At 37.8% G+C, this 27220-nt stretch overlaps 1 protein-coding gene and 1 long non-coding RNA gene across 10 annotated transcripts in view; one reads left to right on the top strand and one right to left on the bottom strand.

Moving 5' to 3' along the window:
- The window catches only part of UNC5D (unc-5 netrin receptor D), a 559433-nt gene that overhangs the window by 384252 nt on the left and 147961 nt on the right, over positions 1 to 27220 (bottom strand). The gene's annotated exons all lie outside the window — the stretch shown is intronic.
- Positions 22483 to 26043, top strand: LOC116558351. The gene is made up of 2 exons (XR_004271966.1): positions 22483 to 22803; positions 24935 to 26043. It is a non-coding gene; the product is annotated as an uncharacterized LOC116558351 (long non-coding RNA).

A 27220-nucleotide genomic window follows, 5' to 3' on the forward strand; every position in this document is an offset into this window, starting at 1 on the left:
CCATTAAGTGAAAGAAGCTAAACTTAAAAAGACACAGACTGTGTGATTTTATTTATAAGATACTTTAGAAATGCTAAACTACAGGAGTTTTCAAGTTGGTTGTCAGTAGCTAGGGATGGAGTGTTTCCCAAATCATGAGGGAGATTTTTGGGGAATAAAATAACTACTCTGTATCTTGAATGTGATGGCTATTACACAACTCTATGCATTTGTGAAAATCCATAGAGCTATATGCTTTACTATTTGAAAATTAAAATGTTAAGGCCAAAAAAAAAAAAAAAAAAAAAAAAAAAAAACTTTTTTTTTTTGGTTTTTTTTTTTTTGTTTATTTTGTTTTGTTTTTTTTATCTCGATATACCTACATATGGTTACACAGTGGGATTTTTTTTAAGTTTTATGGGTGAATGTGGGTTTTAAATTGTGGTGGCATTAAAGCATTCAACAATTAACCATACTCTTCAATTTAATACAGAAAATATCCCTTCCAGTTCCCACATATACACGAAATAACCCATTTTAGCTACACTCTGAGAGGCATGTAAATAAACCAGCAGTGAAATGTTAACAATAGTATCATAGGGGCCAATTGTCCAGGTATGGCTCACCATGTAATTTTCATGTAACACAATATGACAAAATGATACACACATGAACATGGTTCCCCCAATGGACTTTTTACTTTCTGTTCTCTGCATTTTGCCTGATGTGTGTTAAGACTCTATCATTGTTAAAATGTAGGTGTTTATTCCTAGATTGTCATATCTACGTCACCATATTAAACCAAAAATAAAAATAAAAAAGGAAGAAAAGAGCTTTCAGGAGCATAAGTAATTTAAAAAAGAGAGATGACAAAATAGTTTCTTAATGTTTAACTGCTGAGTAAACTACAAGTCAACATTGAAAACAAATCATTACACGTGAGCATGTTTATAATAGATCTTACCGGCATTTATTCAAACATTAATATTTTCATAAAAGTACCTATCTCAAATTGATATGAATGACTACAAACATACTTAGACAAAGAGCTAATTTTAAATGATCTAATAGTTAAGGAATAATTGCAGTTTAGTCTTTGATTTTAAAACATGCATGCCTATGTTCACTGCAACACTACTAACAATAGCAAAGACATGAAATCAACCTAAATGCCCATCAATGATAGACTGGATAAAGAAAATGTGGTACATATACACCAGGGAATACTATGCAGCCATAAAAAGAAAAAGTTCATTTACAGGGACATGGATGAAGCTAGAGGCCGTTATCCTCACCAAGACAGAAACAGAAAACCAAATACTACATGTTCTCAATCATAAGTGGGAGCTGAATGATGAGAACACATAGACACGCAGAGGGAACCAACATACACCAGGGCCTTTCAGAGGGTAAAAGGTGGGAGGTGGAAGAGGATCAAGAAAAATAACTAATGGATACTAGGCTTAAAACCTGTGTGATGAAATAATCTGTACAACAAACCCCCAAGACACGGATTACCTATGTAACAAACCTGAACTTCTGCCCTGAACTTAAATAAAGCATAATAAATAAATAAAAATAAAACCTGTATTTCTATAGTCCAACTTCTAGGACTCTAAGTGATTGTTTTTTACTTGAACTAATGTATATAAATATACAGTCATGTGTCACTTAAGAAGGAGGATATGTTCTGAGAAATGCATTGTTAGGCAATTTCATCATTGTTCAAATATCACAGAACTCTTACACAAATGTAGATATTGTCTACTTCACACCTAGGCTGCATGGTATAGCCTACTACTGCTAGGCTACAAACCTGAACAGCATGTTTCTATACTGAACACCCTAAGCAGTTGTAACACAATGTATCTGTGTATATAAATATATGTAAACATAGAATAGGCACAGTAAAAATAGAGTATTACAATCCTGCAGGACCATGGCCATATATACAGTCCACTGTTAACTACAATGTCATTATGCAGGATATGTCTGTACATAATTCACGTATGTATACACATATATGCAGGTATACACATATATACTATGCACCATATATGTCATCTATATATGTACCATATACACATTATGTAATTCTTCTGTATGTGCAAATTTGTGGTGTAATGAACACAAAACTGGAAAAGGAAACTACTAAAATAGGAGATTATAATCCTAACTCTGTCACCAACTAGTCATAGGGTCTTGGATAAGACACTAGCATTATTTAGGTTTCAGCTTCCTAAATCCAGAGCATCATTTCAAGTCCTAAAATTCTATCAGAGCCCTGAGGAAGCCCTTAAAAGGAAGGGGAGCACTTCCTGTTTATTTTCCCTCCCTGGCCTTCCCACACTTCACTTGGTCCCAAGATTCTCTCTGGGAAATACATTTTTTGAAGCTGAGGCTGGTACTGTCTTTCAGTCTTCGAACTTCTTTAGACCAAATAACCCTACATCAATTGCTCAGGACCAGCCCAAAATGACTGAGATAAAATACCATCTTGGAAAATTAAGGTAGGTAAGTTTAATCATGCTGGAAAAAGTAGCAGTATTTGCTATTACTGAGAAACATGGTGAGTCATAGAAAAATTCATTTTCATAAAAAAATAACTTGCAGGAAAAAGGCTCCTTGCAAAGTAACATTACTTATAATTTCTAAAAATATGTGCAATTTGTCACTATCTTAGAATGCAAATAGTGAAAATAGTTACAGTTTACCAAGTATTGTCATCTTTTGGTTTGGCATTCAACATAAATCATTAAAGAGATTGTTATTTTTAAAGGCATTTAAAAAAATATATTTGTAATCTGAAGGATCAAAGTTTGTTATGTCTAGTCTATCCCATTTGAGGTAGTATTTTACTATCAAACCTGAAATATAAAATAGAAGGAAAAATCGAAGAATCTCATTAAACACATTCAATTATTTGTATTCTATAAATACTGCCTTAACAAATTTAGCATATTCAAACATTTAATTTTTGCATTTTCCTTCCCTTTAGTCCACTTAAGTCTGCAAACCTAGAATCCAGCTAAGTCTTTGAGTTACATATGTCAGGACTCTAAATTCAGTGAATTATATTTATATTCACATAGATATTATTTTTACATACTGGAGTTCAGCACACTAAAAGGAAATTGTTACATGTTATAATATTTTCCTACAAGAAAGAAGTGCTAAAAGCTGGTCAGAGTTGTAACTAGAAATGAAGATAAAAATTAGAAAATGAATCAACTGTGATAATGTGATTTCAGAGCCCATAAAAAGAGTTGTGAATAGAGAATGTCAACTCTGAGAAACAGTTTAACATTAGGGGAACTGTCATTACCAAATGAACACTCATTCTGACAGAAATAGAAAAAAAAAATGTGGAGGGAATTTTTTTCTTTTACATTTATCATTGGCTAAATATTTCCAATTATTATCAAATCTATATTGCTATTGCCAGGTCGGATTTCTATGCAATTTAAAGCCATTTGGTCAAATCTGGCACAAGGTAATATGTGTATCATAGGCTCAGATTAAATTCACATGTAACTCTGTGATGCTATCTATTCAATCTATGGAATTTCAGAAAAATGCAACACGTTAATTAGGATACAAGATTTTCTTTGGGAGCCAGTATGATCTTACTACCCACAACCTGATTTCTATCATACATACCACCACTAGCCTCCCCAACTCCCAACCTCGAGCTTCCAGTTGCTCCTCCTTTCCCCATTATCTGGGTGCATGCAGCTACCATTATTTGGGAATGGATAGCTGCTGGTGTGAAAAATGAGATTCCTTGCAGGAAGTCTCTGAATTCTTGGGTTTAACAGCTCTTTGCTCATATATTGTTTATAAAAAGCTTTATGTTTTATAAGTGCATCCAAACATGTTTAAATATTTGCACTAATGAGGTAGCTCTAAACCTTTCATTTTGTGTTAAGAATAGAATATTGAAGTTATAAAGAGCCTAACTTAAGAAGTCACTTTAGCTATTCTTAGTACAGACCAATGCTTCTCAAACTTGAATGTGTATAAGAATCACATGGGAAATCTTGTTAAAATGCAGATTCTAATTTGGCATAGTTTTGGGTAAGACCTGAATACATGCCTTTTTAATAATCTAACAATCTCTAGGTGATGTCAACTGTGCTGTTCTAAGATCATACGTTGAACAGGAAAGTATAGACAGCATTTGAATACAAACCTTCTAAGACCAAGCACCACAAAACCCAGCTTTCTTTGTAATAGTATCTATTCCTTCTCTTCCTTCTCAAACCCTGCTGCTGGGTGTTGCGATGAACAGCGTATCTCACATATGTGACTCAATCTTCAAGGACTTTCTTGGCCTCTTGCCAAATCATTAAGAAGCTCATTCCTTCTGAAAGTTCTAACCATGCTGGGTGAATTCCTCTTCCAGCCCATCTCCACATACTGTTGTCTTTCCTAATAGATCTGCCGAAAGTTACCATTTATCAGAAGGGTTGTCTTTGTTTTCAATATAAGAGAGGCTCTAGAGACTTCCTGCCCTGTAACAGCCTGTTTCAGGCTGCTAGGGAGTAGCTGCTGGAGAAGGGAATACCATCTGTGGAACCTTAGGCTGGGAGAACAAGTTCAGGCAATACATGTCAACACCCACACTGTCATCTCACACAGCAAACCAGAGAGCTGGCACGAGGTACAACTCCGTGAGAGGAATGGAGAGAATGTCAGTGAAAGGAACAGAGGGGAAGATGGGCAGAGGGAATGCAGTCCAGGGGACAGCAGACTTTGCCCCTCCAGAAGGGACTACCTGAATTTAGCTTGATCTAATTATTCAGTTAAAGGAGATAATGATTACCCTTTTGGTAATCCTTACATCAGCAGCAGAATTTTCTTATTGTGAGTGAAATCATGGCACTGAGGTATAGGTTGAGCAGGCCCAACAGAAAAATTCAAAACTCCAAAATGCTCCCAAATCTGAAACTTGTTCACTGCCAACATGATGCTCAAAGAAAATAGTCACTGGAGTATTTCAGATCTCGGGTGTTTATGTTATGATGCTCAACTATTATGTGTTTTGCAAATATTCCAAAACCCAAAGACATCCAAAATACTTCTGGTGGCGAGCATTTGGGGTAAGGAACACACAATCTATATTTGTACTTGCTTCCATGTGAGGTACTTATGAAGTCTTTATGTCCCCTGTGCCTAGTTCAGTGTCTCATACAGCTGATGTAATGCAATGGATTTGGGGATGGTGAGGAGGACTGCAGCTCTAAGAAGGCGTTAGGCTGCATACAGAAGCGTCTTCCTTTAGCTGCCCAGACAGCCACAGTAGGTAGCAACACAAAGGTGTTAACATGCAGCAGTTTTGCTAAGGAGGTCCCCTGAATGAAGCTTTTATAAATGTGACAGTGACATAGGGTTGGTGGACAACACACTTTAGCAAAAGGTGAGAACATTACAAATAGCTTATGCTTTCATTTCAGTGATTTACATGGTATAGTATGACGGCCTGGCCTGATTAGTAGATACAGGTGACATGGAGTAGAAACAGCAAAGGCTAGCAAATGTTAGCTTATATATTTCCTGACTTCCAGAACCTGATAACATCTGTCTTGTAATGACCTAGCAGGATTTGACCGTGATACTGGAGAGAAAGAACAGGTCTATGAGGCAAAATGAATGCTGACACAGGTGTGGTTTTCCAAGGCTGGGGCAGCACCAGATCTAAGGTGGGTACAAATATGGAGAGCCCCTAAGAAAATTAGGTACAGGATGATCTGAAGTACATCAAACCGACCCCAAGGGGCTTGATACTTAAGGGCCACTGTACTCAACCTCTCACTATTCCTTTGGGGCTAATGAGTAAGAAAGGGTAAGGTTAGCAAGGATGGTCAGAAGAGGAAGCCATAGCAGGAAACTAAGCATCCTGCTGCAGAATCCTAACGCCTCCAACACTTGGAGGCCAAGATGAGAAGCCACTAAGCGTGTCATCAAGTTGGTAAACAGCCCAAGAAAACCAATCTCCTAGTATGTCATGAGAACATGGATTCTGTGAACTTTTCAAATTCTGACTTAGGTGATAAATGGTGTGCCACCCAAATCTCATCTTGAATTGTAGCTCCCATAACTCCCACTTGTTGTGGGAGGGACCTGGTGGGGGATAATTCAATCACAGAGGTGGTTTCCTGCATACTGTTCTGGTGGTCGTAAGTCCCATGAGATAAGATGGTTTTTTTTTTTTTTTTTTTAAATAAGGGGAAGTCCCTTTTGCTTGGCTCTCATACTCTCTTGTCTGCCGCCACGTAAGACGTGCCTTTCACTTTCCAACATGATTGCGAGGCCTCCCCAGCCATGTGGAACTGTGAGTCCATTAAACCTCTTTTTCTTTATAAATTACCCAGTCTCGGGTATGTGGTTATCAGCAGTGTGAAAACGGACTAATACAGGTGGAGAAGGGATGACAGACAAAAGAAATAAAGATTATACCTTCTATAAGTCACTCCACATAGCTTGAAAAGACCAACCTCCTCGCACATCAGTTGTTTTAACACTGAAGTACAGGGCCTTTCAGTGTTCCACAGGGAGCAGAAAAACAGTCATGCACAGAATGATCAGTGTTCACAGGTATGCAAGTGAGAAAAAGCTTTCCAGGCTCAATCCATTATTTACAAGGCAAAATTAAGATGAATATTTCTCACATCTCACTAAGAGCACAGTCCAGGAGTTGAAATTAAGCAGGAAAGACGGCTGTATTTTTACAGGATAATGCCGAATTTGTTAGTTTCTTTTAAGGCTTCAGAAAGGTCTTTGCTGTATATATTCATCAAAGACAGTCTTCTAGAAAACCCGTACACATGAGGTATGTTTTCTCTTTAATTTGTTCTGGAATATGAACCTGGGGCACAGGAATTTAGTAAGACGTCTCTTTATTCCAGTCCGGTGTCTGCTGTACCCTTTCCTCTTACAATTTCTTTGAAACAGGTGATGTTATGAAGTCTTAAATAAAAGACAGGCAAGGAGAAATGAGGTGTCCTCAATTCAGAACCGTCTCATTCATCTGTCAAGTATTCCTTTTTTCTTTCTTTTTTTTTTTTTTTTTTTTCTTTTTTGAGATGGAATCTTGCTCTGTCACTGAGGCCGGAGTGCAGTGATGCGATCTAGGCTTACTGCAACCTCTGCCCCCACGATTCAAGTGATTCTCATGCCTCAGCTTCCTGGGTAGCTGGATTTACAGGCATGAGCCAATATGTCCAGCGAATTTTTCTATTTTTAGTAGAGATGGAATTTCACTATGTTGGCCAAGCTGGTTGATTGACCTTAAGTGATCTGTCTGCCTCAGCCAACCAAAGCACTTGGATTACAGGTGTGAGCCATCTCACCTGGCCCCTCATTTTTTATAGCAGTATCTTTATCATGGTTAAATGGACTGTTTCCTTTTTAATTATGAGTATTTTACCTTCTTTTGTAAGAGTGCTCTAGTTCGTCTGGGCTGTCATTGCTATAATTATGTAATGCTGATGTTTATTTCTGGTAATTTTAGGAATAGCATGAATGCACGTTGTATTATTGATGCCAAGATATCAGCAAGACTGACTGCTTCCCAGGGACATATCCAGTGGTAATAAACAGGCATTATATATCAGTTATATACATGTCTCCTCCACTGCACACGTGCACAGAACTCAGTAAGATGAAAAAACAAGTAACTCTGAAACAACAACAAAAGCGGCAATTACAGATTTTCTCATCCCACTTCTCTTACCGTTCCCCACCAGAGGGGAGACAAAGGATTATAATCAGTCAATTCTGAATGTGGTGGGAGATGAGAACAGCAGCGGAATGCCTATGAAACTCTGCCGACGTTTATTTCATCAACTATCAGATGATGCCTCTGGGTGGAACCTGATAAAAACCAACACAACTTGCTGGTATCTTTGTTTCCCTAATGACCTGAAGGAAAATACAGCTAGGAGTGGTGAGTGCAGGATTTTGTTAACCAAAAAATAAAATCTACATCTGTTTTAGACCTGTAAAGAAGGAAGAGAAAAGGCTAACAGAAGAAAGTGTCCCTGCCTGACAAAATTTCACTTCAATTGTTAGTGTAATCCAGGATAATAAAGAGCTTGATGGTTAAGCACAGTGGGAAAACATCTATCTTCCCATTTCAGATACTGACTTAATAACCTATCACCAGAATATGCACACAACTACACACTCATAATAGGTATCTTAAAGGTAAATTCATTAAAATGCAAATGGATTTTTAAAATTAATTTTTTAAGTGTATCAGCATTTTTTTCTGTTAAAAAAAAAAAAAGGATCTCAACTGAAAGTGGCTTAAACAACAAAGACATATTATCTCCCCAGCACAAGTGTTGGGGGATAAGATGCTTCTAAGGCTGGTGCAACTACCTAATGTCTTGAAAGCCCCAGCTTTTCCCATCCTTCCCCTCAGCTATCACCAGGGTTGACTTTTCATGATCACAATGGGGCTGCCATTGCTCCAGGCATCATATCCTTAATCTTATACAATGGCAGAAAAATTGGTAGTTTCTCCTCATACAGCTGTTTTTTATCATGAGGGAAACATTTCCAGAGCTCACCAAGCTGATTACAGTCATACCTTATTCTTAGGTTTCCCTTCAGGTTCCATTGTGTCAAATGCCCACTATTCTTTGGCTATAGGGGCTTCAGAAACCACTGAATATTGCATTTTTCATTTTTATAGTGGAGGATAGCTCTGCAGGCAAAAAGGAGCCTTCTTGGTGGGCAATCAACTGCATCCATACCCAGTTTTTACAATTAAAATTTAAATTGTTACACTGAATTAAGAGCAACAAAAAGTCTTTATTCTGTAATTGAAGCAAACTTGATTCCAATTCTCAATTTTCTTATCCCTTAAAGAGACATAGATGTTAAGTGTACTGGTATTGATCGACTTACCACCTGTGCAACTTACGACCATTCGACTTTACGACCACAATCGCTAGCCACGACTGCTCTGCGTCTGGCAGCGCAAACGTTGCCCAGCTGGGCATACGACAGTGCGGACCAGCTTCCAGCAGCACTACCATCTCCACGTGCACCATTTCAACTGTACATATAGCCTACTCGACTTACGACCAAATCGTGTTATGACCGGTCCGCGGTCCCGATCGTGGTTGTAAGTCGAGCACTAGCTGTACTAACTTTTGACATATGTATGTATGCAAATTTGTGATGCCCAGATGTAGAAACTGGCTTATAAATAAGTTTCTAAAGATAGCAGAAAATACGTGGCTTGAAAGTTGACAAACTTCACTTTTAGTTGAATCTAGAACAAAATAAAAGCTGTCTCTCTCTAGAGAATATCAAAATAGCAAAATTACAGCAGTTGGGGCAAATTTTGATTTTACCTACAAGTTGTATACCTATGTGACTTATTTAGGCCTTAAAAGAGAAAAAACAGGCAGCAATGTCTGGATTACCACTGAAAGGATTGGGAAATATCAGAGGTTCTGCCTAGCATGAAGAGTCTATTGCTTTGCTCTTCTAAACCTGTTTTGTATTTACCATTTCCAGGAAGTCAGAGCAAAATTAATTCCTCCAATGGTGAGATGAATTAATGGATATATAAAGAACTTCTTTATTTTTTGGGACTGAGTTTCACTCTGTCACTCAGGCAGGAGTGCAGTGGCATGATCTCGGCCTACTGCAATCTCCGCCTCTCTGGTTCAAGCAATTCTCCTGTCTCGGCCTCCCAAGTAGCTGGGACTGCAGGTGCATGCTGGCACACCTAGCTAATTTTTTTTTGTATTTTAGTAGAGATGAGGTTTCACCATGTTGCCCAGGCTGGTCTCAAATTCCTGAGCTCAGTCCGTCTGCCCACCCTGATCTCCCAAAGTGCTAGGATTACAGGCATGAGCCACCTCATCCGGACACTGTTTTAATTGAAAACTACTTAAACTTTTTTAAACTCCTGTTTAAAAATTTAAAGAATGAAATGGGATTTGAAGTAAGCCCATTTTATTTAAAATGTGACCAAATCACTAGCAAAACCACAAGCCTGAGACTTTTTTGCAGAGGCAAAACATTCTACCACTTAGCTGTCCACCACTAAATTTTTCTAAGATAGCCACATTAATTCCTTATATATTCAGTATGACACCTAAAAGATGAACCCAGGAATTTAAGGAAGAACCTCTCAAATATAATTTCAATGTGGGGAGAGATGAAAGGAAAAGACAGCAAGTGGAATAAAGAAGAGACATTTTTTTATGTCAATTTAGAAGCACTGTTAGTATCTAATTACAAATTAAGGGGCTATTTATAAAGCATCTCCTAGCACTGTAGGGTGCTGGCTATAAAGTCCATGAACTCATGTAACTTCAGACTAGTGGAGGTAAAAGATATTAAACAAATAATCACATAAATTATGATATAATTAGTGATTATGAGATGAGTAGCATGAAGGAAAAAAGATAGGTTGGGGGGGATGGGGGGAGAGAAAGAGAGAGAGAGAGAGAGAGAGAGAGAGAGAGAGAGAGAGAGAGAGAGAGAGAGAGATTCAATTTAAAAGAATGAGTCAAGAAAGGCCCCAGCAAGGGAAAGATCTATTAGTAGGGTGACTGATATTCTCAGGTTACAGTTGTTGAACTGTAACAATTTAAATAACATCCCCTTTTCCTCTAAATAGTGTCCTGGTTTGGATGATAAATGATGTGATTCCCTACCTTTAAAGTTAAGCTCTAAAAATTTAATAGGCATTCACTAACAGTAAGAGATAACAGTGTTCCTATATATGAATTAGTTTGTTGAAACCCTAAAGGTTCAGAGAGGCTGGTGAATTTGGAGAAATGACAGAAGACCAGCATAGCTGCAGAGTAGCAAAAAGAATGGGTATAGACAGGGCTGGACAGGTCATGGCCACCTAATGTCATATTATCAACACTGGACTTCATTCAATCTTAAGAGCAAGGTGAAGTCTCAGAAGAATTTTAAGTAAAGGGGTAACATTATCCAATTTTAAGTCAAGAAAAATTCTCAAGCCCTTTGTGGAGTGTGAATTAAAGGAAGGTAAATATTGAACAGATAAGCCAGTTTGGACCCTATTGCAGGAATCCAGACTATAAACGACTGTGGCTTGAGTTCAGAGGGAGAAGAGGAGAGAACAAATTGGACAGACTCAACTTATTTTAGGTCTTGATGAAATAGAACTTGGCAGACAACTGTACAGTGGGTGAGGGAGCAGGAGAAAGAGCAACTGAGAAGCACCTACTCAGTGCATGATGTTAAATGCAACTTTCCTGGCATCTGGGAACTTGTATTTTGTGAAGCTTTATACCATTCCCAGAAATGCTAAGAGTGGCTCACTCTGCCTGAACTGTTTGTACAAACATTATCATTTGCGTTGAACTCCTGCTTCCTTATGAAAGTCTGGAATGTTGGCATGTGCCCAGCAGAAAGTGTCTACAGGACCAGTTTCCAAGAAAAACCTTGGGCTTGGACTGGGTATGGTGGCTCACATCTGTAATCCGAGCACTTTGGGAGGCCAAGGCTGGCAATAACCTGAGGTCAGGAGTTTAAGACCAGCCTGGCCAACATGGTGAAACACTGTCTCTACTAAAAATACAAAAATTAGCCAGGTGTGGTGGTGCATGCCTGTAATCCCAGGTACTTGGGAGGCTGAGGCAGGAGAATCACTTGGAACCTGGAAGGCAGAGGTTGCAGTGAGCCAAGATCGTGCCACTGTATTCTAACCTAGGTGACAGAGCTAGACCCCGTCTCAAAAAACAACCAACCAACCAACCTACCCTTGGGTTCATAAGGGGCACATTATACACACATGATAAAATTTCACCTGTACCCCATAAATTTATACCCCAAAAAAGCCATCTTGGGGCCAGGTACAGTGGTTCACACCTGTAATCCCAGCACTTTGGAAGGTGGATCAGTTAAGGCCAAGGGATCGAGACCAGCCTCGCCACCATGGTGAAGCCTCATCTCTACTAAAAACACAAAAATTAGCTGGGCATGATGGCACACATCTGTAATCCCAGCTACTTGGGAAACTTGGGAGGTTCAAGAATTGCTTGAATCCAGGAAGCACAGGTTGCAGTGAGCCGAGATTGTATCACTGAACTCCAGCCTGAGAGGCCAAGGGAGACCCTATCTCCTTGGGGAAAAAAGAAAGAAAAGTCACCTTGGGTTCTGAGTCTCTAAGGAGCTTCCTTAGTTGGGAACATGTGCATGTGTTGTCAAGCTTGCTGCTGGAGGAAGGAGTTATACCTGGTATGACTACTGGAAGAGGACCCTTGACTGCTTGTCCCTGCTTCCCGCGACTCAGCCCCACAAGCCTTTTCCCTTTGCTGATTTTGCTGTTTAACCTTTCGCTGTAATGCATCACAGGCACTGAATAAAACCGTATGCCGAGTCCTATGAGTGCTTCAGTGACTCATCAAAACTGAGGGTGGTCATGGGGATCCCTAACACAATGATCAAATTCCTAAATGTAGGCTTAAGAGCTAACACAGAGATGAGATTAAACAAGAGGGGCTGAGCAATTGGGATAAACAAATATGTCAAGGTTATGCCTCGAGGGGCTACTTAGTCTAATACTTACTAAATTATTAATATTAAATACTCTACAAATTGGTATTCCCATGGCTCAAGCTCTGGGGCCGTTTCTTCTGAATCCCAGAGAAATAAAGTCACTATATAAGGAAAAATCATTGCTGATAAAAGTACTTTCTTGATGTTCAGGTCGAATTTCCTGGGTGGCAGTGCCCCAGCTCTATCCTGTGCCAAGAAACGAGTTTGAATCCCGCAGCTGTGGGCCACACAGGACATATGAGGCTGTAAGACAATAGGAGATTGAGACCTGCTGACATCTGAGGAAAATTGTATCAAAGGATGAGGAAGTGTTTGCAGATTTTTGTGATGAATGAAAGGTGCTTTCTTATCTTGTGAAAATCTAGTGTTAGCCATTTTCTATGTATTGTGGATGGAAACGAGCCAGCACTAAACACAGAGAAGTGAGTTTTGAAAAGTTTGGACTATGTGTTGATTATTCATGGCCGCTCCAGCTTTCAAATGATTTACACTCTACTACTAAATCTAAAAGTAAGCTCTTCAGAGAAATTCTTCTTTAAAAAAAGACACTCTAGCAATACAGACAAAATAAAATCCAAATGTTAGGATAATTTTAACATTGACTCCACCCTAGTGTCTCCTGTTTTCTTTTCATTTTGATATTGAAAAGTTTGCTCAAATGGTGTTGTCTTTTACGCTATAAAATTTGCAAGTAACATTTTTGGTTAAGTCCTCTTTCCTGATAGTCACATCTTCAGGGAAAAGCAATGCTTACCTTATCTTTATTTTTATAATAAACTGGCATTATAAACTGCCCAAATAGTCAAGTTATAGTGCTAGACCTTAGCAGAAAGTAAAAAATAGTAACAGCCCTTGTTCTTCAAGATTGAAACATTGGGGAAAAAAAACACTGCTTTGAATAAAAGGTCTTTCTTCCAACCTGATGTTCCCAAAGCACTTAGCACACGTTATCCATGTAATTTCCCACTAGTTCTACGCAGAAGAATAGTCCTATGCTTCTTATTTTAGCAAAAGTAACTAGGCAAAGCACATTACAGGAGAAACAAATAAATATTTGCCAAAGAAAGCCAAGGGAAGCTGAGGTCTTCCTATTCCTCCATCCATCTCTTTATCCAATAAGCATATTAGGTGTCAAGTGCTGGGAACTCTGCTTGTTTCTGGGGTTACAGAAAGAGTATGAAACACAATTTCCATTGCCCTTTATCTAAATATTGTCCCTCGTGTCTTTGTCACTACTAACGTGACATAACAATTGTAATGGCAAGATTTCTTGCAGTAAGAGAAATAATATGTTTCCATATTTATGTAGAAACTCATTTTTCCTTAAAGTTCCCTGCTATTGAGATGACATAGAAGTTGGAACTAGGTTACTCCGTTTTTGGTGGAATCTCATTGTGGCTTTTGTTTTGTATTTGTTTTAAACAACTTTACTGAGGTCTATTTTATATACTATAAATTAACCAGGCTTCCTAATTTTAATTTTTTAGAAAAGTTTATTTAGAAAAATAAATGCTGATCATAAATTTCAAATTATCTAGATGTAGGTCAAGGAGGAAACAAAAGCCCCAATATTCCAATCCTAGCATTATTTTTGAAAATGTTTTTCCACATTCTGACTATAACATGGACTTTAATATTTGAAATAAATATTTATACACAAAAGTATAAATCATTAGGGTACAAGTCTTTTGTATTTTAACACCACTGTAACTTGTTTCTAGCTCGAGAAACATAATAAATATACCACAAATAGAATGTTACTGTTCTGCAACTTCCCCTGTCAGTATATATTCACTGACATTGCATTGCTTTCATAAATTATTTAACCACTTAATGATCATTTAGGTAATTTCCAATTTTTCATCACATAAAGAATCATATGACAAATGTCTTTGTTTATATAATTTTCTTCTGTTTTTGAAGAACTACTCCTAGGACACAAACTTCATTGGTTTCGTAGGAGAGGTTAAGTGGTTTGCCTGAAATATACGTCATGTGAACTCCTAGGACCAAAAAGAGGAAAAAAAAGGGAAAAAAAATAAGATAAGAGACAAAAAGGAGAAAGAAGATGAAGGATGAAGGAGAAAGTGAAGAAAGGGAGGAAGAGAAGAAAGAGGGAAGGGAAAGAAATTCCTTTAGCAGGTGTGTATTTGTTTTTTCTTTCAGCCACACATGAGTGTAAAACTAAAATGACATTTAAGATCTACAATGGGTTCTGCCAATTTTCCTTTTCTTAATGCAGGCCTTCACATGGGAGCCACATAGCTTCTACAACTGAAAGACCTTAAAATAATGACAAAGGGAAGAGAGAGTTTCCCCTGAATCACAGGTGCTTTTCATTTTCAATGCCTAAAGTAGGACACTCCAATCTATGCATGTCACTGGTGCTTTTCAAATGACTCAACGACTGTGCTGCCGGCTTCTTTAATTTTTTGAGTACTATTTGCCGTGTGCCTGAGAGCAGGGTGGATTCCTAATTCATATAATGCATTACTGACAATGATCTACATGACAGTGAGATACAAAAACCAAAATGCAAGTCATTTCTCATTGAAAATAATTAGAAATAATATGTTGACAGTGAAAGGGAGACATTAAGACTACAGAGGATAAAAAGTAGGAATAGGTATTTAGATATTTAGTTATATTTGCATAATCATCTAAAGCAGGTTTCCTGATGAAACGAATAGTGGCTTCCTAAAATCACCCAAAAAGGATTTTTGAAAAAGAACAAAATATATGAATGTTATCAAATAAGTGCCATTGAGGTCCAACCTTATCCCAAGAAGAAATGCTATAATTCTTGCTTTTTATGAATATAAATAAATGCTAAGTAATAAATACCAAAGAATTATCCGTACCATGAGATAACTGTTTTAGTGGCCAAAGGTAGCAACGAACGTTCTTCCAATTTCCGTAGAATCCATCTTCTATATGGCAGGCCAAATGACACCATCCTCCACCCCTTTACCCCCACCAAGATGTCTTTATCCTAATCCCTAGAAACTGTATTACTTTATATGGCAAAGGGACTTTGCAGATGTGACTTTGTAATGGGCAGAATATCTTAGATTACTAGATATGCCAGTATAATCACAAGTTTCTTTAAACATAAAAGACAGATGTAACTTTCAGAAGAATGAATAGAGAGACACAATTTTACTGGCTGTAAAGACAGAGGGAGGGGCCAGGCATGGCTCACACCAGTAATCCCAGTGCTTAGGAAAGGCAAAGTGGAAGGCTAACTTGAGGCCAGGAGTTTGAGACTAGCCTGTAAAACACAGCAAAATCTTGTCTCTACAAAAGGATAAAAATTTAAAAATTGGCTGGGTGTGATGGCACATGCCCATAGTCTCATCTACTGCAAAGGCTGAGATAGGAGGGTCAGTTGCCTAGAGCCCAGGAATTTGAGGCTGCAGTATGCTAAGGATGGCATCACTGCACTCTAGCCTGGGTGACAGAGATGCTGACATAAAATGAACTAAAATGAAATTGGAGGGAGAGATCCACTAGTCAAGGAACACGGAAAACCTCTAAAAGCTGAGAAATTCAAGAAAAAAAACTTTCCCCTAGAGAACCTTTGGAAAGAAATGTAGCCTTACAGACAACTTGAATTTGGAGTAATGAAATCCATTTCGGACTTCTTACCTACAGGACTCTAAAAGAAATCTGTGTTATTTTAACTCTTAAGGTTGTAGTAATTTGCTATGGCAACAAGAGGACACATACCATTTCTCCATCATTAAGACTGAGAATTGAATCCACTATAATCACCAATCCCTGTGCTAAAGAACACGAGACTAAGCAAAAAGAAATGCTTGTAAACCAAGAATAGGTGTCCCAATGCACTTAATCAGCAAGACAAATGGCTTCCTCACCAATATTCACATCCTGCCACTCATCTCAATTTGCCTACCAGACCAAAGCTTTTATGCCAAGAACTGCCAGTGCTAATCATCCTCACTTTGCAAGACCTGCCCCCAAGTCACTCACCTCAGGCTTTTAAGATTATAAATACACTTCCCCTTTTCCCTTTTTTGAGAGGCTAACAAAGACTTCTCAAGTTGGGATTCTCTTCTACTACAGTAAGTCTAATATACTTAGCTTTGCTTGACCAATAGTTTCTCCTATTCAGCATGTTGGTCACATGCAACATGGGGCATTTCTTACACTGGTATAACTGAACGTTTTCATATAGTGGTAAAGATTGAGGGGCATGGACCCAGAATATACTTAGACTATTACTATGCTGAAGAGAATAAATATAAAAATGAAGTTATAGAAATAAAAATGTAAATTAAATACTATGATGTTTCCCCCCTTTTTTTTTGATTATATAAATTTTGCATGTATTTTTTAGTGATGCTGGGATAAGAGTTACTCCAGAAACTAATTTGCTTGGCTTATGGTGCAAAGAACTGAAGAGTTTCCATCTGGAGCTGAGAAATGATGGAGAAGAAATCCCAGGAATATTTTGCAGGAAAGTACATGGGGTGGCTTTTTCCATACTTTACAACCTTGTATTTCATAACATTCAGGCTGAACAGATATGTTGCCTTAGCAGAACCAGGTCTAGTTCTTTGCAAACGTTTTTGCCAAGACTGTTCCTCCTCAGTCTACAGCATATACCATCCTTTATGCCTCTCCCACAGATTTTGCACCCTCCACTAGTTCCTGGTTAGCAGTCACAGATCAAAACACAGAAGCTCAACCCAAAATAAGGCTCCCAGTGTGCCTTAAAGCATTTGGACATTGCCCGCTAAAAATCAACTGCTTTTCTGCATGTGGAATTTAGGTTTTGTTCCCGTTTTTATTGTTTTTACCTCTTAGGAAATAGGGAGAATATGTGATACACTTGTTTAGCAAGTTCAGGAGGCAATGAAGAAGAGTTACCATCCATTAGATCCAAATGACATGTCAGTTGGAACTGGGTTTTCACTAGTGAACATCAACATTTAATCCATAAAGAGGAGCTAATGAGATATTTGAAAATGAAATACATGCATCAGTAAATTTAGAGAGACTTATCTAGGATTAATGAAATGTCAGAGTGTTACCAACAAATAAGTATTTCTTTTGGATGTGTTTACTTAACACAAATAATCAACTTTACTTTTTTTGAAAAATGTTTTTAGGATATTTTCTTTCAGTTCTATTCCTTAAAGACTTTGCTTCTCTCTGGGAATTTTTCTCCAGAATGCATTTTTTTTTTCCTGATATTGTAACCAAAACTGAGAACACACCCTTAAAAGAATCTTGGGGAAAAAAATGAGCATTGCCATCATTTATGAAATACTAACAATAATCAGGATAACCACTATTTATTGATAACCTACTGTATATCTAGAGCCTACTTTTAGTTAACTCTTGCTGTAGTTTGGATATTTACCCCAAATCTCATATTGAAATGTAACCCTCAATGCTGGAGATGGGGCCTGGTGGGCAGTGATTAGATTATGGGGGTGGTTTTCTCATGAATAGTTTTTCACCATCCCTCTTGGTGCTGTCCTCCTGACAATGAGTTCTCATGAGATCTGGTCATTTAAAAGTATGTAGGACCTCCCCCTTCCTTGCTCCTCCTCTGGCCATGTGACACACCTGCTCCCCTTTGCCTTCTGCCATAATTGTAAGTTTCCTGAGGCCTCCCAGATTCCAAGCTGATGCCAGCATCAGCCTTCCTGAACAGCATGCAGAACCATGAGTGAATTAAACCTCTTTTCTTATTGAATTACTCTGTTTCAGGTATTTCTTTACAGCAATGCAAGAAGAGACTAATAAGATTCTCTTAACAAGTGAGATTAACAGGTGGATATCTTTAGTTGCCAATTCTGTTAATAGGAAATGATTATAACCACACAGATATAACTGTATCTGGATAGTCATGCACATATTCTTTCTCACCTTTAACTGCTCATTGCTTCTAGTATTACTCCTCCGGACTTTTTTTTTTTTTCAACCAGAACACTAATTTCCAGAATTCCATTAAGGAGGTGAACCATGGTCGCAAAATCCTTTCTATACTACAAAGTATTTTTTGTCTTGGTAATATGTAAATCATGCAAAGAACAAAAGGGCAGTTATTTAGCAAGTCATAATATTCTTTCTTGATTTTTATAAAAGAGGCAGGGGAAAGATGTGGGAAATCTAGATTCAACAGTGGGCATCAGGATTTCCGTACTTACAGTCATGTTATGGTATTGTTTTCCAAACAAAAGGCAAATCATTTAGTTCTCAATTACTCAAAAGTGTGGTCCAAAAGCCTGCAGCAGCATCTGCATTACTGTGAACTTCATAGAAATGCAGAGCCCCAGGACCTACCCACATTTTAACAAGGTGCTCATGTGATTTGCACACACATTAAAATGTGAGTGCAATGACCTAATTTCTTCTCATACAGTTTTAGAAGACCGCATATAACAGAAATCAAGAATAATGCAGAATTTCTCAATCTTAATGTCCATTAGAAATCATGGCAGAACATGATCAACAAAACATCCAGAAATAAACTCCAAGGTTTTGAATGTTTTAAAATTCCACAAGTGGTTATGACACACATGTAGTTAGTGTAGAAAACCAGATGATAAAGTGTGAAGGATCATGCTTACATTCAGATAAGAAATAACTGTCCACACAAACCCTAAATGGCTCCAGATCCACTTCTCAACTCTGAAATTTGTGAAAGAAACATAAAGATCAATAATAATGAACTCTGAATGGATTCAACGAGAACGCTGAAAAAAATGCCTTATTTTCACTAGGAAACCTTAGACTTTCGACATGAGCATTCTATTTTTTCAGCTCTAAAAGTTAACTCCCTTATCAATGCCAAAATTTCACATCAAAAGATAGTTTATTCAAATACATTCTGGAACAAATCCACCTCTCTTAATTCAATAATCAAACAAATAAGCCAAATATAACAATTATTTGGGAAAATGACACATAAGAATCTTGATAACATAGACTATCTTTCATCCGTCTTTATAGCCACAACACTATGCATGGAGATTGTACACTGAAGTTCTGTTTGAATTTGACTGAACTTGTCAAAAATATGCCTATAGATGAGTATTACTACTAACCCCTCAAAAAATCTACAATCATGCCATACACTTGCCCATGATCTATTTTACCATATAACCCTTTTATTTGGATTACTGATGAAATATGGTAGAATATTTTAATGGAAACCTTTATATCTATGAAAACAAGAAAACACACTGCCTTATAACTACATGTTGAACGTGCTCAAAGTATAGCAGATTGAAGATTCAGTGCTAGGCAACTTAGGGAAAAGGAGCCATTGTTAAGACCTTCTTCTTCATAAAAGAATCTGTTTCCTGAGGAGGTCTTAAGGAAATTTCTCCTCAGTATTATTCCTTATCCCATCAGATAGTATTATTTATACACCACTATAATACTAAATACATAGTTTATTCCAAAATCATTTTTGTTGATAATCATAGTTACAGTAATAGCTAATTCTTCCGTCACACTAGGTCCCAAGCACTGTTCCTCTAAACACATGTACTCCTAAATCCTACTGAGATGGATGATATGAAGATCATGGCACCCTCCTAATCCTACACATAAGCTGAAATTCAAAGATGTTAAGGAGCTTGTTCAACGTTACACAGCCATCAAGTGGCCCAGCCGAGTGTCAAACACAGGTAATCAGCTCAAGCGTTCCCATTCTGAATCTCAACTCTGTATGTCTCTACTTTTACTTACTGAAATCACTAAATGTTGAAGAAGGTGCCAGCAACAACAGAAGAGAAGCATTTTGAGCAGGTAAAGAAAGTACTTTCGAGGCAAAGTTTATCTATGAAGGCTGCTCAAGCCAGGGGTTTTCTTACTTGGGAATGCATCAGATGAACGCGGAGGCCCTGAGAATTTGCATTTCTAACAAGCACCTAGATGATAAGATGCAGTCACTACAGCAGAGGGCAGGAATTCCTTCTCACCATCCATCATTTGCCAACTGCTATAATCACATTTCACTATTTATGAACATAAGTCACTTCTCATTTCCAATCTTTAACTCCCCTTTATCATCACCTTCAGAAAAAATTCAAAGTGAAAAATAAAAATTAAAAAACAAACAAAAAAAACAGTAAGCCCTATCCATTTCATTTTCTACCACAGCTTTCAAAGGAAAGGTAAGCTAAAATTGTCCCTTTCCTACAGTCACAGATTTAGCCATTTCCTGCGTTTAAATTTAATGTGGAAAGCCTCCCGCATGCCACTTTTGATAACAAATAACTCAGGACACTCTTCAATGCCACTTCTTCAATTATATTTTCTTTACTGCTCAAACAAGATAAATGGGGGGAACCCAAACAATTTTTCATAGGTCACAGATTCCGTGAGCCCAGTGCAAGCAGAGTTTGGTTAACAATACAGCAACAGCTCTTCTAAAATTACAAGCTAGGCTTTTTTTTCCCCTCCTCAGGCTTTTAGTCGATTTCTCTTTCACAGCACTGAGCCTCCCTTTAGTAAAAAATAATTAACAGAAGAAATCACTCAATCTTCCAGTTAAAAAAACAAGGAGAGACTTTTAGAAAGGCAAGCGATTGATTTGCAGGCTCTCAGGGCCGAGTGATTTTCTTATTTAAATTGAGTGGAGTGGGGTGTGCATGTGTCTATAGAAATACCATGTTTCTCTCTTCGCTAACAATTTTAATAATTTCTTGTTGGAAAGTTCATTTTTAAATTGGAACAAATGATGCTCTGATAGGGTTTAAGTGGCTTAAAAAGTCAGTGATAGATTTTATGAATACTTCTTACTCTTAGAAATTTATATTGAAAAGAGAAACTTGGGAGAAAGATGTAAAAATAAAAAATAAGAGGTTAAATTAAGCATGAACATTGGCATTTCAAGTTCAGTATGGTCTCCTTTAAATTTTTAGTATGAACAACAATTATTCCATGCTATAGTCATGGCTGAGATGTACATTAAGAAAGTAAACCAATTATAGATAGTGTGGAATCGTATCTAGATGTGAAAGTAGGGCAATCTACTATAACAAAATATAATATCGTTAGCTGGATATGGTTAAAGATGTCAGGAATTGTTGTGAACCATGAGAAACAATTTCAACGTGAAAGAAGACAATCACGCACCTCTTTATTAGCTAAATCTCAAGATGGTCCCTACTGTTGTTCTTTGTCAAAAAGAGGTAGGGAGAGGGATGTGAAGACAAAACAAGTGTGACTAATAGAGTAACCATCCCCATTATGAGATTGTTGGCATGCAGAATTCAGTAGAAGAATCTTAACAAGGTGCTACCAGAGTTTGTGTGCAGAATGGCAGCTTTAACAAGTCAAAAGAAATTCAGCCCTAGGGAAGATCAATACCTTATCACTCACATCATTAAAAAGCGGACTGGACAAAGCACTAGAGAATCAAGCATAAGGAGTAATCCCCATGCTGCCAGAGAGTAAAGGGATGGGTGAGATCATCAGATGAAACAGACCTTTCCCATCTTAATTTCTATGATTTCATAGCACTAGCAAAGCCAAGAAAATTTCACTAAGGAAAGAGTGAGGTTGCATGGCTGTTTGCCAAGGTCTCCTATGACTTCACACTGGCTTTCTCAGAATAACAAGTGGGTGCAATTTCAACACACGGTATGGAGGACCTAGACCTGATGATCCCCCTTCTCAACTTTAGTGCATCTTTTAGAGAGCTCCCATGTAACTGAGTGACCTTTCATGCAGGTTCCAAGGCTCAGTTACACACATTCTGGGGTGCCTAGACACTCCGACATTGCTGCCAGACTTCTGTCAACTCACAAATGTAAAAGTGTAAACCTTTAGTTATAAACCAGACCAGAGATACACTTACGGTAGGCAGATGAACCTCCCTTTTAAAGAGCAACTATCTTCACTAGGCCTGTCAAGTTAAAAAAAAAAAAAAAAAAAAAAAAAAAAAAAAAAAAAAAAAAAGGAAGAAATACACTGAAACTTTTACCTCCTAATTCATCGGCACAATATATAAATGTAGGTCAGTGGCTCACCTCTTTCTTCTCTTTTTCCCACTTTGAGTTTCTGCAATTGCCACCGTATGTAACTTTGATTAAGTATTCTGCATTTCATTAGGAGGCCACAGGGTTTAGGGGAAGGAGCAGTGAAGTTCCACAGCATAAACAAGCATTAACAGCAGAAGGCTCTTTTACAAGGTTGGCTCTGTCAGCACAGACTTCAAAGACACAAATCCCTTCCAATTTAAAGAAGAGATATGCTGCAACATTAGACCAGGTATGTTTGAATGCATACATGTGAGTGGACTCATGTTTATAGCACATATCATGTGTCAAATCACATACTCATTGAGCCCCTATGTGCACAGCCTGTTCTAAATACTGTGGGAAATAATTAGTTTTATAAATACACCTGTAAGGTCATATTAGTTTAATATTATTTTAAATATTGTTTTTTTTTTTAATTTTAGTTTTAGTAGAGATGGGGTCTCGTTCTGTCACCATGGCTGGTCTCAAACTCCTGGGCTAAACGAATGCTCCTGCTTCTTCTTCCCAAAGCCCTGGGATTACAGATGTGAGTTTTCACGTCGGGTCTTAAATGTTGGTGTTTTATCACTGCTGCACACATGAACTTAGCTTTATTTAAAAATTAAGGACATTTCAACAATAAAACAAGGTCATACACTGGACACTAAGCGTTGGTCTGAAATTAATTGTAAAGCCTACCTGTTCCACTTCATTTGTTACCACTTCTTCCTGTGGTCAACCACAGACCACACTTGTTTGGCCACTATGTGTTTGCCTATGCTCTTTCCTACCTTAGAGGATTTTTATCTGCATATTTATTCATCAGGCCCCTATTGAAAAATCATTTTACCTGGAAACCTCTCAAATAACAGCAGTCAGTATTTCCCTCTATAGACTCAAAGGAATAGGTATATCCATTTATCTAATTCTAATAGCACTTCTCACATTGCCTAGTCGTTTTCATTCCTTCCACATGACTGTGGCTCCTGGAGAGCATGATGTAATTACTATAAAATGTATAGATATTTCCTTTTAATGAGGATTTATTTTTTACTAGAATGTTTGTCAGTGATGGGTATGGAGGAAATGGCACAGATTAATGAAAGCAACACTGGCCCTAGAATAGAAAGGCGTGAGTTCTACCCTGGGCTCAGGTTTTATGGTAAGCTGCTGGACAAACTATTTAATGTCATTGTGATGAAGTTTTCTTGTCTATAAAATCAGGGTGATAATTGATTACCCTCTAATTGAATTGCTTTAATGTGATCATTGATATCAAAGTGCTCTTTAAACTGTAAAGGGCTGTCAAATAATCACTAAATGTATTTTCTTTTCTTGTAATTTGCACTGGGGGGGCATTTTAAGCAACGTTTAATCCAACATCTCAAGTTTACTGAGCCTGTGATGCCTCGTGCCACAGAATTCCTGGGACTTTCAGTGAAAAACAGATGATGATAGTGTTAACAAAATGTGGGTAGTATCTATAAACTAAAGAAGTAATTACGACCAAGGATGTGAAAGTGAAACATACACTTTCACAGAAACATCAAAGCCATGGTCACAGTCCAGCAGCATGCAGAAGCTCACCAGCATTCTAGGATCCAGGCAATGTGTAAGCTGGCGAGTCCTAATGCCCTTCTTGAGATATGACAGCAGCAGCCAAGTCCAGACAGAGTCACTATAAATCTACAAAGCAAAACCCTCCTTTGCAATTCTTATTCATCTTTTGGAATTTATTACCAATGAAATATTAAAGCCCCGTCTCAAGACAACACAAAAGATAAGGTACTTTAGCCAGTAAACTTTAAGGTGAGTGAAAAACTGCACTTTTTATAAATAATATATCCTTAAAACCCCAAACCAGCAAAAGAAAGCATTAAATTTTTTAAAATAAAAAAAATAAGGGGCATCTCTGTTCACAGATGTGGAAGTTAAAGACCATGAGCAAGTTTAGTTTTAGAAAAAGTGACTTGAGGCAATTCTGAAAGTCTCTCCAATGTTTTCTTTTTTGGCTAAGGACATCACAGACACCTAAAGAAGGATAAGAAATACAGTTGTCTGGCCTGAGTTACATATCAAAAAATGTCATCAACCGCTTTAGGGGAAAACACAGAACCTCAAACTCCAGCCGTCTACATGCCTTTCAAGTCACCTTGACAGATTTTATCAGTCTTTGCAGAACTGTGAACTCCTCAAGGTTATTCCAGACTGCTTTGTGCTGGGCCTACTGTGTTAAGATTTTCAGGCGCTTGTTACTTAAAAATGTATCTATGCTGAAACAATCCATAATTACAAAGTTATTTTTAAATCCCAAAAGGCAAATGAGTTCTTTCAAAATGCTGCAATGCTCACTTTTGAAATTACGTCCAACTTTCAAACAGGTTCTCCTGGCGGTGTTCATGTACTACATCTACTCACCTTTTAAGTTAATGAAGATTTAACATGAAATGAAAATCACTGGCACAAAACAAAAGCAACAGAAATTTGTGACAAGAAATCACGAAGAGGAGAGGAGGCACGGGCTCTGCTAAGTCAAGCCTGCGCAGGTGTGCAAAACACAGGGTGACTATATGCTTTGTGATAATGACTTTATGCTTAGAATCAAAGCAGCAAAACTTCAATATTTCATGTTACCACAGTGGCTTGGCAGGCTAAAAATTTAATAAGTGCTATCTAAACTAATGGCAGTGCTTCAGACTAGGGGGAAAAAAAAAGATACACTAGATTAAGCATTCTAATGGCTGCTAATGAAACTTAAAAGAATATAGATCATCTTCTCTTGAATTAAATGACTCACTCTAAATAAGAATAGTTAAGACACATAATCACGGCCCACAGCTGAGTCTGCGGAAGATTCTGCTGCAGAGCTGATGATTATGTGAGGCTCTCAGGAAAGCAGAACCACTGAGTAAGGGACTTGTGTGAGGCAGTAGCTGGAAGGGGTCTGTTAGCACAGCCAGCGCGGCCTGCCCAACTCCTCTCCAGTGTGAGAGTCGATGGTTATAAATCACCTAGGATTAGGGCCCTGGAAGAGGCAGAGGTAAAAAGAACAAGATAAATTATTTGGATTCTAAAGGCAAAATTTAAGTGTCATTTGCTCCATAAAATCTTTCATGGTCATCCCAGTCAACCCACACAGATCTCATTCAAATAACTAGGCATTTTCTCTGCCATTCATTTGTAACATTTAAGAAGCTGGGTTTTAGTGCTGGCTATCATACCAGTTTGACTGCCTTATATATTTAACTAGATCAATAATTCTTCCTGGAAGAATATTCCTCTCTCCCCCTCCCTCTCTAATTTTTTCCCCCTCCCTCCCTCCTTTGTAGCCATCCACAGAATTTACCACAATACCTTCCTTTTAATCATTGTTCAGTGATTAGAAGGTAATATTTAGAGTCTTAAGAGGTTGGCAAGCATGGTCTGGGGAGGTGTGATGTTAAGTAAACAGTTTTTCTTCAATGTTTCTTCATTCTCTTAAAGTGGACATGAAAATTGCTATAGGTTTAAGAAGCATAATTCCAATGCATACACAATTATCAGTTTCTACACAATATATAAAGATGGACATATTGCTTTAATTGTCAATGGATGTTATTCCTAATTGTAACAACATCCGGAATCATCCTCTATCATCTAAATTCTAGTTTTACAGGAAAATTTTGCTTCCTCTGCTTGAAGAGACCAGGTTCAAATAAGCTTTGCTTTCATTTTTCTGATCTGGAAGTGAGAATCCTAACAGCATGAAATTATAATAAAAAGAATAATCAATGTTAATAAAAATCATATTCTAAATGGAGTCTCTTGGGAAAAGATTTCAGCATTTCCCTAAATAAAATATGCCTTAGCACATTATTCTTTCAAATATGATGAAAAGTTCAAATGCATCATATTATAATGTTTACATATCTGTTTATGTGTGTACACTATGTACTAAATGCTGCATGCCCCCTACCAAGTTCATATATTAAAGCTCTAACCTCCAATATTCTGGTATTAGCAGGCAAGGTATTTGGGAAATCATTAGGTTTAAATGCATAACGAGAGTGGGGTCCTCATAGTGGGACTAGTGACCTTACATGAAGAGGCCAGAGGGTGTGGACACTCACACACCCTCTCTCTCTGCACTTAAGCACACAGAAAGGTTGGGGGTTGTCTGCAAGCCATGAAAGGAGAACTCAGAATAAAACCTACCTTACTGGAGCCTTTATCATGGACATCCCAGCCTGCAGAACTGTGGGAGATAAGTTTCTGTTGTTTAAGACACCTAGTCTACAGTACTTCATTATGGAAGCATGAACAGCCTAAGATGATATATAAAAATGTATATGAGTATACAATGTACGTGTACAAAAATTGGCAGCTTTATATATCAAAGTGTATACTGTTTAGCTACTAGACAAAGCAAAGCTAGACTTTATGACATCTCAGTAATCCCCCTGTCTCTCCTGATACACGTGTAACTGAACTATAAATTTTGCTTTCTCCTCATAAAGTCACTGCTTTTCCTCACCTGGGTTCTCAGGTAGATTATCTCATGAAACAGAGTCCAGGGAGACTGAAAGATAGGGACAGGTCCATAGGAACACAGGGAGATGCAACAGGGAGGTAGATCTACCAGTGGAATTTAGTGCCGGACAGTTCAGGCAAGCCAGAAAAGGCTGCAG

This window comes from Sapajus apella, unplaced genomic scaffold (assembly GCF_009761245.1).
Source record: "Sapajus apella isolate SASKATOON/1434 unplaced genomic scaffold, GSC_monkey_1.0 scaffold21, whole genome shotgun sequence".
Taxonomy (NCBI): domain Eukaryota; kingdom Metazoa; phylum Chordata; class Mammalia; order Primates; family Cebidae; genus Sapajus; species Sapajus apella.